The 13079-nt window shown below is 42.6% G+C and overlaps 1 protein-coding gene across 1 annotated transcript in view; it reads left to right on the top strand.

The window, feature by feature from the left end:
- Positions 1–3545: 3545 nt before the first annotated feature.
- The window catches only part of PAQR8 (progestin and adipoQ receptor family member 8), a 56003-nt gene continuing 46469 nt past the window's right edge, over positions 3546–13079 (top strand). Inside the window, exon 1 of the mRNA XM_040427202.1 lies at positions 3546–3646. The gene's annotated coding sequence lies outside the window, so the exon portion shown is untranslated. The remainder of the gene's footprint in view (positions 3647–13079) is intronic.

Genomic DNA, 13079 nt, shown 5'->3' with positions numbered 1-13079 from the left:
TGTGATATACTATAGTAGTTGGGTACAGTGTATGTAGCAGTGTTATGATGTAGTGAGAACATTGTGGATTGTGTTACACTGTATCTGGCAGTGATGAGATTCAATTAGGGTGTTATACATTATGTTACATTGTATCTAGCAATGTTATGTTACAGTATGGTAATTGTATATTGTGTTAAACCGTAGAGATGTATCACACTATGGTGGCTGTATATTGTGTTACACTGTGGTGATGTGATACACTATATTAGTTGTGTACAGTGTTCGGCTGGATGTAGCAGTGTAGTGATGCGGTGAGGAAGTTGTGGATAGTGTTGTACTGGATCTGCTGGTGATGTGATACACTATAGTAGTCGTGTACAGTGCTCGGCTGGATGTAGCAGTGTTGTAATGCGGTGAGGAAGTTGTGGATAGTGTTGCACTAGATCTGCTGGTGATGTGATACACTATATTAGTTGTGTACAGTGTTCGGCTGGATGTAGCAGTGTAGTGATGTGGTGAGGAAGTTGTGGATAGTGTTGCACTGGATCTGCTTGTGATGTGATACACTATAGTAGTTGTGTACAGTGCTTGGCTGGATGTAGCAGTGTAGTAATGCGGTGAGGAAGTTGTGGATAGTGTTGCACTAGATCTGCTGGTGATGTGATACACTATAGTAGTTGTGTACAGTGCTCGGCTGGATGTAGCAGTGTTGTGATGTGGTGAGGAAGTTGTGGATAGTGTTGCACTAGATCTGCTGGTGATGTGACACACTATAGTAGTTGTGTACAGTGCTCGGCTGGATGTAGCAGTGTAGTGATGCGGTGAGGAAGTTGTGGATAGTGTTGTACTAGATCTGCTGGTGATGTGATACACTATAGTAGTTGTGTACAGTGCTCGGCTGGATGTAGCAGTGTAGTGATGCGGTGAGGAAGTTGTGGATAGTGTTGCACTGGATCTGCTGGTGATGTGATACACTATAGTAGTTGTGTACAGTGCTCGGCTGGATGTAGCAGTGTAGTGATGTGGTGAGGAAGTTGTGGATAGTGTTGCACTAGATCTGCTGGTGATGTGATACACTATATTAGTCGTGTACAGTGCTCGGCTGTATGTAGCAGTGTAGTGATGCGGTGAGGAAGTTGTGGATAGTGTTGCACTAGATCTGCTGGTGATGTGATACACTATAGTAGTCGTGTACAGTGCTCGGCTGGATGTAGCAGTGTAGTGATGCGGTGTGGAAGTTGTGGATAGTGTTGTACTGGATCTGCTGGTGATGTGATACACTATAGTAGTTGTGTACAGTGCTCGGCTGGATGTAGCAGTGTTGTAATGCGGTGAGGAAGTTGTGGATAGTGTTGCACTGGATCTGCTGGTGATGTGATACACTATAGTAGTCGTGTACAGTGCTCGGCTGGATGTAGCAGTGTAGTGATGCGGTGAGGAAGTTGTGGATAGTGTTGCACTAGATCTGCTGGTGATGTGATACACTATAGTAGTCGTGTACAGTGCTCGGCTGGATGTAGCAGTGTAGTGATGCGGTGTGGAAGTTGTGGATAGTGTTGTACTGGATCTGCTGGTGATGTGATACACTATAGTAGTTGTGTACAGTGCTCGGCTGGATCTAGCAGTGTAGTGATGCGGTGTGGAAGTTGTGGATAGTGTTGCACTGGATCTGCTGGTGATGTGATACACTATATTAGTTGTGTACAGTGTTCGGCTGGATGTAGCAGTGTAGTGATGTGGTGAGGAAGTTGTGGATAGTGTTGCACTAGATCTGCTGGTGATGTGATACACTATAGTAGTCGTGTACAGTGCTCGGCTGTATGTAGCAGTGTAGTGATGCGGTGAGGAAGTTGTGGATAGTGTTGCACTAGATCTGCTGGTGATGTGACACACTATAGTAGTCGTGTACAGTGCTCGGCTGGATGTAGCAGTGTAGTGATGCGGTGTGGAAGTTGTGGATAGTGTTGTACTGGATCTGCTGGTGATGTGATACACTATAGTAGTCGTGTACAGTGCTCGGCTGGATGTAGCAGTGTAGTGATGCGGTGTGGAAGTTGTGGATAGTGTTGTACTGGATCTGCTGGTAATGTGATACACTATAGTAGTTGTGTACAGTGCTCGGCTGGATGTAGCAGTGTAGTGATGCGGTGTGGAAGTTGTGGATAGTGTTGTACTGGATCTGCTGGTGATGTGATACACTATAGTAGTCGTGTACAGTGCTCGGCTGGATGTAGCAGTGTAGTGATGCGGTGTGGAAGTTGTGGATAGTGTTGTACTGGATCTGCTGGTGATGTGATACACTATTGTAGTTGTGTACAGTGCTCGGCTGGATGTAGCAGTGTTGTGATGCGGTGAGGAAGTTGTGGATAGTGTTGTACTGGATCTGCTGGTGATGTGATACACTATAGTAGTCGTGTACAGTGCTCGGCTGGATGTAGCAGTGTAGTGATGCGGTGAGGAAGTTGTGGATAGTGTTGCACTGGTTCTGCTAGTGATGTGATACACTATAGTAGTTGTGTACAGTGCTCGGCTGGATGTAGCAGTGTAGTGATGTGGTGAGGAAGTTGTGGATAGTGTGTACTGGATCTGCTGGTGATGTGATACACTATAGTAGTTGTGTACAGTGCTCGGCTGGATGTAGCAGTGTAGTGATGCGGTGAGGAAGTTGTGGATAGTGTTGCACTAGATCTGCTGGTGATGTGATACACTATAGTAGTTGTGTACAGTGCTCGGCTGGATGTAGAAGTGTAGTAATGCGGTGAGGAAGTTGTGGATAGTGTTGCACTAGATCTGCTGGTGATGTGATACACTATAGTAGTCGTGTACAGTGCTCGGCTGTATGTAGCAGTGTAGTGATGTGGTGAGGAAGTTGTGGATAGTGTTGCACTGGATCTGCTGGTGATGTGACACACTATAGTAGTTGTGTACAGTGCTCGGCTGGATGTAGCAGTGTAGTGATGCGGTGAGGAAGTTGTGGATAGTGTTGCACTGGTTCTGCTGGTGATGTGATACACTATAGTAGTTGTGTACAGTGCTTGGCTGGATGTAGAAGTGTAGTGATGCGGTGAGGAAGTTGTGGATAGTGTGTACTGGATCTGCTGGTAATGTGATACACTATAGTAGTTGTGTACAGTGCTTGGCTGGATGTAGCAGTGTAGTGATGTGGTGAGGAAGTTGTGGATAGTGTTGCACTAGATCTGCTGGTGATGTGATACACTATATTAGTTGTGTACAGTGTTCGGCTGGATGTAGCAGTGTTGTGATGCGGTGAGGAAGTTGTGGATAGTGTTGCACTGGTTCTGCTGGTGATGTGATACACTATTGTAGTTGTGTACAGTGCTTGGCTGGATGTAGCAGTGTAGTGATGCGGTGAGGAAGTTGTGGATAGTGTTGTACTAGATCTGCTGGTGATGTGACACACTATAGTAGTTGTGTACAGTGCTTGGCTGGATGTAGCAGTGTAGTAATGCGGTGAGGAAGTTGTGGATAGTGTTGCACTAGATCTGTTGGTGATGTGATCCTCCTCCCGCCTCCTCTTCTGTCTCACTTCTCATAAACACACCCTGTTTGTGATCTGCTTCTGGCTGAACATTCAGCCTCGCCGCTTTATCCAGTCTGACGGCCCCAGGAGGCTCAGCCCGAACTCTGGCGGTACTGCGGGAAGGTATTGTACCCCTGTCTGCACTCTCTGTGTGTTACCCCGGCTGCTTATTGTTATTGTCTTCCTTTTCCTTGATACTAGTGTTACATCAGACGAAGACAGCATCTCTGCTCCAAGACACTTGTTGTGCTCATGTCACTCACTCCTGCATCGTATGCAGTGCCTGGTCACTGCTGCTGCAGAACATCTTGGTTTAGTCATTCATTTGATGATCAGCTGATGTAGTTAAGGGGGGCAATTTTATAGCTCAAGATGTTCTGGGGCAGCAGTGGTCCAGCTCTTCTAATGGGAGGTTTAATCATGCTTTTACATCGATTTCTATATTGTTTTGAGAATTCCATCCAAAAATGAAAGTTTAGTTTTCTAAGAAATCTATATAGCTGTCCTCTACCCAGAAACAGGGTGTGATTGGGAAGACGGGGGTCCACTTTGGCGGTTTTCATGCCGCCTGCCCATTCATTAAGAGTGTGGGAAATAAGTTGTCAAAGTCCTCGCTACTGTATTTCTTGCACAGTCTTGTCAGATTTCTAGGCAGTCAGGAAACCTAAAGATTATCTTGTCTGCATTTAATTTTGTGCGAGCTATTGTTTCCTGTTATCATCCACTTCAGTCCAGGAATGAGTCCAGAAAACTCCCTGCCCCCACGATGACTGCTTTATCTTAGATGGCTGCGATGCCGGGACCCTCCGCAGAAATGTATATAGTGTACAGAGGTGTGAGAGATAACACCGTCCTGTAACACTGTTGTATGAGGTGTACTGTCCTCCCTGTGAGATATCAGTGCTTCAGGGTTAACCTGTTGCAGACCTGTCTTGCCTTTCCTCTGGGATTCCACTCCTTGCATTATTTTCCTATAGATGGAGAGGGAATGATGTTAGACTAGAATATGGGCATTAGTCCATAAAGGGGTAGTCCCTGAATATTAAAAACTCCATTGTATAACCCTGACCTGAAGCATTTTATATCCTTATGAGAAATGTCAATAAACCTTCACAAAATTTGTTTTTATACATACATACACACCACACTTGTGATGCACTGACAATTCTGCTGGAGCAGTCACTGTGTACATACATTACTTATCCTGTACTGATCCTGAGTTACATCCTGTATTATACCCCAGAGCTGCACTCACTATTCTGCTGGTGCAGTCACTGTGTACATACATTACTTATCCTGTACTGATCCTGAGTTGCATCCTGTATTATACTCCAGGGCTGCACTCACTATTCTGCTGGTGGAGTCACTGTGTACATACATTACATTACTTATCCTGTACTGATCCTGAGTTACATCCTGTATTATACCCCAGAGCTGCACTCACTATTCTGCTGGTGGAGTCACTGTGTACATACATTACATTACTTATCCTGTACTGATCCTGAGTTACATCCTGTATTATACTCCAGAGCTGCACTCACTATTCTGCTGGTGGAGTCACTGTGTACATACATTACATTACTTATCCTGTACTGATCCTGAGTTACATCCTGTATTATACTCCAGAGCTGCACTCACTATTCTGCTGGTGCAGTCACTGTGTACATACATTACATTACTTATCCTATACTGATCCTGAGTTATATCCTGTATTATACTCCAGAGCTGCACTCACTATTCTGCTGGTGCAGTCACTGTGTACTTACATTACATTACTTATCCTGTACTGATCCTGAGTTACATCCTGTATAATACTGCAGAGCTGCACTCACTATTCTGCTGGTGCAGTCACTGTGTACATACATTACTTATCCTGTACTGATCCTGAGTTACATCCTGTATTATACTCCAGAGCTGCACTCACTATTCTGCTGGTGGAGTCACTGTGTACATACATTACATTACTTATCCTGTACTGTTACATCCTGTATTATACTCCAGAGCTGCACTCACTATTCTGCTGGTGCAGTCACTGTGTACATACATTACATTACTTATCCTGTACTGATCCTGAGTTACATCCTGTATTAAACTCCACAGCTGCACTCACTATTCTGCTGGTGGAGTCACTGTGTACATACATTACATTACTTATCCTGTACTGATCCTGAGTTACATCCTGTATTATACTCCAGAGCTGCACTCACTATTCTGCTGGTGCAGTCACTGTGTACATACATTACATTACTTATCCTGTACTGATCCCGAGTTACATCCTGTATTATACTCCAGAGCTGCACTCACTATTCTGCTGGTGCAGTCACTGTGTACATACATTACATTACTTATCCTGTACTGATCCTGAGTTACATCCTGCATTATACTCCAGAGCTGCACTCACTATTCTGCTGGTGGAGTCACTGTGTACATACATTACATTACTTATCTTGTACTAATCCTGAGTTACATTCGGTATTATACTCCAGAGCTGTCCTCACTATTCTGCTGGTGGAGTCACTATGTACATACATTACATTACTTATCCTGTACTGATCCTGAGTTATATCCTGTATTATACTCCAGAGCTGTACTCAATATTCTGCTGGTGCAGTCACTGTGTACATACATTACATTACTTATCCTGTACTGATCCTGAGTTATATCCTGTATTATACTCCAGAGCTGCACTCACTATTCTGCTGGTGCAGTCACTGTGTACTTACATTACATTACTTATCCTGTACTGATCCTGAGTTACATCCTGTATAATACTGCAGAGCTGCACTCACTATTCTGCTGGTGCAGTCACTGTGTACATACATTACTTATCCTGTACTGATCCTGAGTTACATCCTGTATTATACTCCAGAGCTGTACTCACTATTCTGCTGGTGCAGTCTGTGTACATACATTAGTTATCCTGTATTGATCCTGAGTTACATCCTGTATTATACTCCAGAGCTGCACTCACTATTCTGCTGGTGGAGTCACTGTGTACATACATTACATTACTTATCCTGTACTGATCCTGAGTTACATCCTGTATTATACTCCACAGCTGCACTCACTATTCTGCTGGTGGAGTCACTGTGTACATACATTACATTACTTATCCTGTACTGATCCTGAGTTACATCCTGTATTATACTCCAGAGCTGCACTCACTATTCTGCTGGTGCAGTCACTGTGTACATACATTACTTATCCTGTACTGATCCTGAGTTACATCCTGTATTATACTCCAGAGCTGCACTCACTATTCTGCTGGTGCAGTCACTGTGTACATACATTACTTATCCTGTACTGATCCAGAGTTATATCGTGTATACTTCAGAGCTGCACTCACTACTGTGTACTACCAAATACTGTATAGCACTTGGTGTAAAGTCGATGCTTTAGACACACAGTAAATATAACATATGATTGGACCAGTCTAGAAATCCTTCTGTCTGCAATGATTTGACCACAGATTTAACTTACTGCATTGAGATAACTAAAAACTGCTGCAAACACACTGCAGACTTGGAAATATTCCGGATGTATAGAATCTCCTGCCAACTTACGGTATTTACGCTGTATGTATTTATCCCATTCACATATACTGTACTCTCAAAAGATCTGGGGCCCAAGTCCCAATGCATATGGCCCAATTCTCAGAGTCGACCAAACGCACAGAAATTATAATTCCTTAGCCCCTCCACCATAGAGTCCCATGTAAATAATATCACACATCTCTCCTGTCCCCTCCAATATACAGTCCCATGTAAATAACATCCCTCTCTATCTACAGCCCCCTCCAAAATACAGTCCTATGTAAATAACATTACACCATCTCTCCTGCCCCCTCCAACATACAGTCCCATGTAAATAACATCACCCCCTCAATATTCAGTCCAAAGTAACTAACATCACCCCCCAGACACCTTCAACATACAGTCCCATGTAAATAAAATCACCCCCTCCCCAGCCACCTCCAACATGCAGTCCCATGTAAATAGCATAAGCCCTCAACATTCAGTCCCATATAAATAATATCACTCCCTCCCACAGCCACCTCCAACATGCATTCCCATGTAAATAACATAACCCCCCTCAACTTTCAGTCCCATGTAAATAACATCACTCCATCCACTGTCCTATGTAAATAACTTTCCTCCCGTCAGCCCTAACATACAATCACAGTTAAATAACTACAACTCCCAACATTACTCTGCCTCTCACACTGAGTAATCTACCCCTTCACTTACCTCTCCTCATGTACAGACCTCACCACAGCTTCTTCCCAGGACTTCTCTTCACTGCTGAGCCATCCTCTCCTGCACTGGTCACATGATGGTGACATCATCGCAGGTCCTTTTCAGCTTCTGCATTAAGAACTGATCAAATGGACTGTGATGTCATCACAGGTCCTCCAGCTCTTGCAGGGCATTAGATTCAATTGTATTGCCGTCCTTAGGACTGCAATACAGTTGTATCTATCTGGCAGGCAGTACATTCGGAGCCTGGGACAAAACATCAGGGGCCCAGGCCCCGAATGTTTTAGCCTAGCAACACCCCTGCTCCATATACTTATACTACCCACACAGTGCTACTGTACAGTGGAAAAATAATGCCCCTATACAGTCACCTCATGATATTGCAATACAATTAACCAATAGTATGCACAAATAATAGTCCCATACAGTACCCATATAATACCCATATAACACATAGTACCCATATAACACTGCCATATAGTACCCATATAATACTCAATTCTTTGCACAAATAATACTCCAATACACTATTTATATAATACATAATGCTATGCAAAAAATAACACTTCCATACAGTGCTCACATAATACTACCATGCAATTCACAAATAATGCTTCCATACAGTATCCATGTAATGCAACATGCTATGCACAAATTATACTTCCATACAGTACGTGCATAATACTACCATACAATGCATAAATCCTGAAACATAGCACTCAGCTAATACCCAATAATATGGATAAATTATACTCCTATACAATACCCACATAGTGCAACTATACAATGTAAAAATAATACATATATACAGACACCTCATGATCTTACAATACAATACCCAAATAATACCTACAGTACCACTATACAGTACCCATATAATACATAATGTTATGCACAAAATATACTTCCAAAGAGTACCCACATAATACTAACATACAAATGCACAAATAATACTCCTGTACAATACCCATGTGATATATAATTATATGCACAAATAATACTCCCAAAGAGTAACTGCATATTACTATGCAGTTCATACATAATACTTAAGTATAACAATCAACTAATACCCAATTCTTTACAAAAAATAATACTGCCATACAGTACCCACTTAATACTACCATATAATGTACAAATAATACTCCCATACAACCTCCATGTAATATATAATGCTATACGTAAATAATACTCCCATTACAGTACCTGCAGAACTGTTCTACCATAGAATGCATAAATAATAGTGAAATACAGTAGTCACCTAATTCCCAACTTTATGCACAAATAATACTCCCATACAGTACCCACATAGTGCTACTATAGAATATGCAAATAATTCCACTACATAGTCTTCTCATGATATTGCAATACAATACACACATTATACCTTCAGTACTGACATACAGTACTCAGAAAATACTACCACACAAAGAACAAGTAATACTGCTATATATTGCAAACACAATACTGCCATATAATGCACAAATAATACTGCTATATATTGCCAACTGAATACTACTATACAAATAATTCCCCCTCTACATCATCCACATACATCATACTTCTGGTCTATGATGGTTAACAGGGTAATCATCATTTAACTGGTGGCTAAGTCGTAATGTTTTCTACTGTACAGTCAACTAGCTGAGGTGTTTCCTGTTTTAATTGCCCCTCAGTAGCAATTGCCCCCTCTAGCTTGGCGCACACCCTTATTGCTGTTTATGCAATCTCAACTCAGAGCAGAGCTGATATTTCCACAGCATAGTTCCTCAGGGGCGGTACATAACCCTATTTGGTGTCATCTGAATTCCTTTTATGCTCCGCCCCTGCACTACACATAACATCAGTTTTGCTCTGAGTTCTCCTTTAATATATTACTGTAGGTAATATTCTTGAACAAATTGTGCCTTAAATACGCCTCCAGCAGCTGCTTGTAGCCATAAGTAGACTCTAGTATTTAAAGGGGAAGTTATTCAGGATTAGCCATAGATATGGAGTCACACAGGCCCCAGGATTCACACTGTGATAAGCTGATTCCTGCTTAGAGTATTCCCTGAGATTCACGTCAAACACGGCTTCCCCTGTCAGCAGTCGGCAGTAGTATCACCAAATACACGTCCCCACTGCTAATTAACTCACGTCTTTTTCTAGCTCCTCAGTATCATCCACCTTTGAAGTGACAATTGTGAAGTTGCTGTGACAACCCTGGCTGGGCAAGACCGTTTTTTAAAGGAACAGCAGGAAGTCTTTGATACCAGACACTAGAAGTACAGTACATGGGGGTGGGGACCGGGGGTATGTTCAGTGTTTGATGGAGGTGACATGACTGAGAACCCACGACTGTCACCTAATATGTTTTAGAAAAATTTTGTTAGACTAATATAATATATACACTGTATTCTGCATTTTCTAATTTAAAATTACTTTTAATATTTTTTAGAGGCTCCACCCCCATCCCTCCTCCTAAAACATACAATTTAACAGCTTTCTGTAGGTATCTACAGCTGACGGGTCTATTATGTGAATATTGAGCAAAGCTCCACCCCGTAGACTAAGAGATAGGCACACCCCTTAGACTCATTCAGAAATAGACACACCCTTTAGACTCATTCAGAGATAGACACATCTCCTTGACTCATTCAGAAATAGACACACCTCCTTGACTCGTTCAGAGATAGACACACCTCCTTGACTCGTTCAGAGATAGACACACCTCCTTGACTCGTTCAGAGATAGACACACCTCCTTGACTCATTCAGAAATAGACTACACCCCTTAGACTCATTTATAAATAGGCACACCTCCTTGACTCATTCAGAGATAAACATACTCCATAGACTCATTCAGAGATAGACACACCTCTTCGGCTCATTCAGAGATACCCATCTTAGACGTTATTTAAAGGGGTATCTAAACCATTGACATTTATGGCAAAGTATTTGCGGGATGCATCAAAAAATTTGACTATTGTTAGCCTCAACTGTGCAGTCCCCATCATAAGTATGGGGAGGACGCCTTAAGTGGCTGAAAAGGATAGGAGAAGGAAAGATCAGCCATGGCTTAGCCCATAAGGGTCAATAGTCCCACCTATCAGACATAAATGGTGCACCCTATGGACATGACAGAAATTCCAGTGCTGGGAATGCCCCTTTAAAAGGGTTCTCCGGGTTTATAAAATCTATTTTCATATATCCTGCTAGGGAATTTGAAGTTCAGGATTCAGGATCTTCATCTCTTGGCCAAACTGGTTTCTCTGGAGGACCTACCCTGTCCTACAGTACATAGACAACCCATTGATATGAATGGACGTGGTGTAATTCTTATTTTTCCCTCTGGAGGTGCTGCAGAGAACTTGAACACTTACTGCAAGGTTCACCTACAAATTACAGCTGATTGCTGGAGAACACCTTGTGATCTGCTAAATGTCACAGGCCCCTTCTAACACATAAGGACTGTCCAAAGCAGAGAACTCTGCTTATATGTAGTGGTGAATTTGAGGTTTATTTAGTACTCAGTCAGTCTGGGCATACTTGCCCGCAGATTTTTTGTAAGACTATCTTGCAAAGTTGACTGCAAAAGAGGTAGAATTCATGATAATTTGTGCCAAATGTCCTCATTCCCAGGAGGAACAGGGGCAGGGCATCGAATGTAGAGTACCCCTTCAAGCCAATATAAATATTATGTGAGAAATATGAAAGATATATACAGTGAAATTACAGTTTCGGTCACATACGAAATTTCACTGATCCATCTATTGGTCTTGTTGGACAATGAAAGGTTCAGGGTACCACTGGGAGAAGATCTTGCACTGCAGCAGGATGAGCGTGTCCCATCAGTCGGCGGCCTCATCAGGAAAGTTAAACGTTAACAAGGAACACATTTGTTGATGGCTCCGGGTAGAAAGCAATTCTAGGAACTGTTATTGAGCATAATCAGCTGCAGAACAAGTAATGTAGGAAATAGCAATTAAAGGAGCAGTAAACAAAAAAATCCTAAAATGCTATGTTTGGAAGTGACCAGCAAGACAAAATTAGATACATGGAAAAATTTAGGATCAAAAGTTTTTAGCTTTCCTGCAGAGCAGAAAAATAATTGCTTTTGGCAGCCTATAGGGGGCGAAAAGGCGCCTGCAGAAGTTCCCACATAGCAGGGGTACTCAACTAGTCTACTTATCTGAGTCTGTGTTCAGATGAAGGTCCTAGATGAGCACCAACAGTAAACATGTCTTCTGTGCATAGAAAAACCAGAGCAGATCCCAAAATGAATTTAGACCCCAGATAGAGCAGCTAAACTTATTCAGAGTTCAGACCACAGACCAGACCCTCAAAATTTATTCAGACCCCAGAACAGACATATACAATTAATCAGACCTCAGACCAGACTGCTAAAATTTATCAGACCTCAGACCAGAACCTAAAATTAATTCAGACCCCAACACGCACCCCTAAGATTAATTCAGACCCCCTAAACAAACCAGGTCCAAGTCAGCCCCTAAAATTAATTCATACCCCAGACCAGCCCCTAAAAAGGAATTCAGACCCTAAACCAGTACCTAGGTTAAATCAGACTCCAGACCGGCCCGCAAAAATGAATTCAGACCGTAGACCATTACGTAAGGTAGTTCAGACCCCAGACCAGCCCCTAAAATGAATTAAGACGGCAGATCAGGCAAAAAAATATAAAGACATATGCTTGCTGGTACCTGGTCCACTTCCAGGCTTAGGTCTGCTGGTTCCAAGAAGCTGGTGGGTGTCCCTGGTTCAGATTTGGACCATGGTCAGCCAAGGAGGAACGTAGCAACTGATTGGTACTTTATATGATGCTGGGACTTCATGCTCTGAATGAGGTAGAGAGAGCTGCATTATTCAGTTGTTGTATACAGAGGACACAGTGGTAAAATAAAGAATAATCTGTGACCGCACTGGTCACCCACCCTAAGGGTAGGTTCACATCAGCATTCAGAAATCCATCAGGCTATTCCAACAGAGGAGCAGCCTGCCCGTGTTCACTGTATCCGACATAGCCAGATAATTCCATGAACCGATACATCCCCATTGACTATAATAGGATCCAACGGGGGATCCAGATCCTTTTTGACTTTTGGCTGGTGAAAAAGTTGTGCGTGTAGGACTCTCTATCTGGCCAAAAGCGGGCAGCATTGGTGACGGAAATCGCCTGATCTCGTTATTGTTAATAGGGATCCGGAGGTTCACGGCATTATCCACCTATGCCGGATATGTTTTCTGAACGCAGGTGTGAACCTAGCCTAAGACATACATAATATAATGGCAGGCTATGCTTCT

The sequence above is a fragment of the Bufo bufo genome, chromosome 4 (genome assembly GCF_905171765.1).
Source record: "Bufo bufo chromosome 4, aBufBuf1.1, whole genome shotgun sequence".
In the NCBI taxonomy this organism is placed as follows: domain Eukaryota; kingdom Metazoa; phylum Chordata; class Amphibia; order Anura; family Bufonidae; genus Bufo; species Bufo bufo.
The sequence above is the reverse complement of the archived record's forward strand: the minus strand, read 5'-3'. Positions and strand labels throughout refer to the sequence as shown.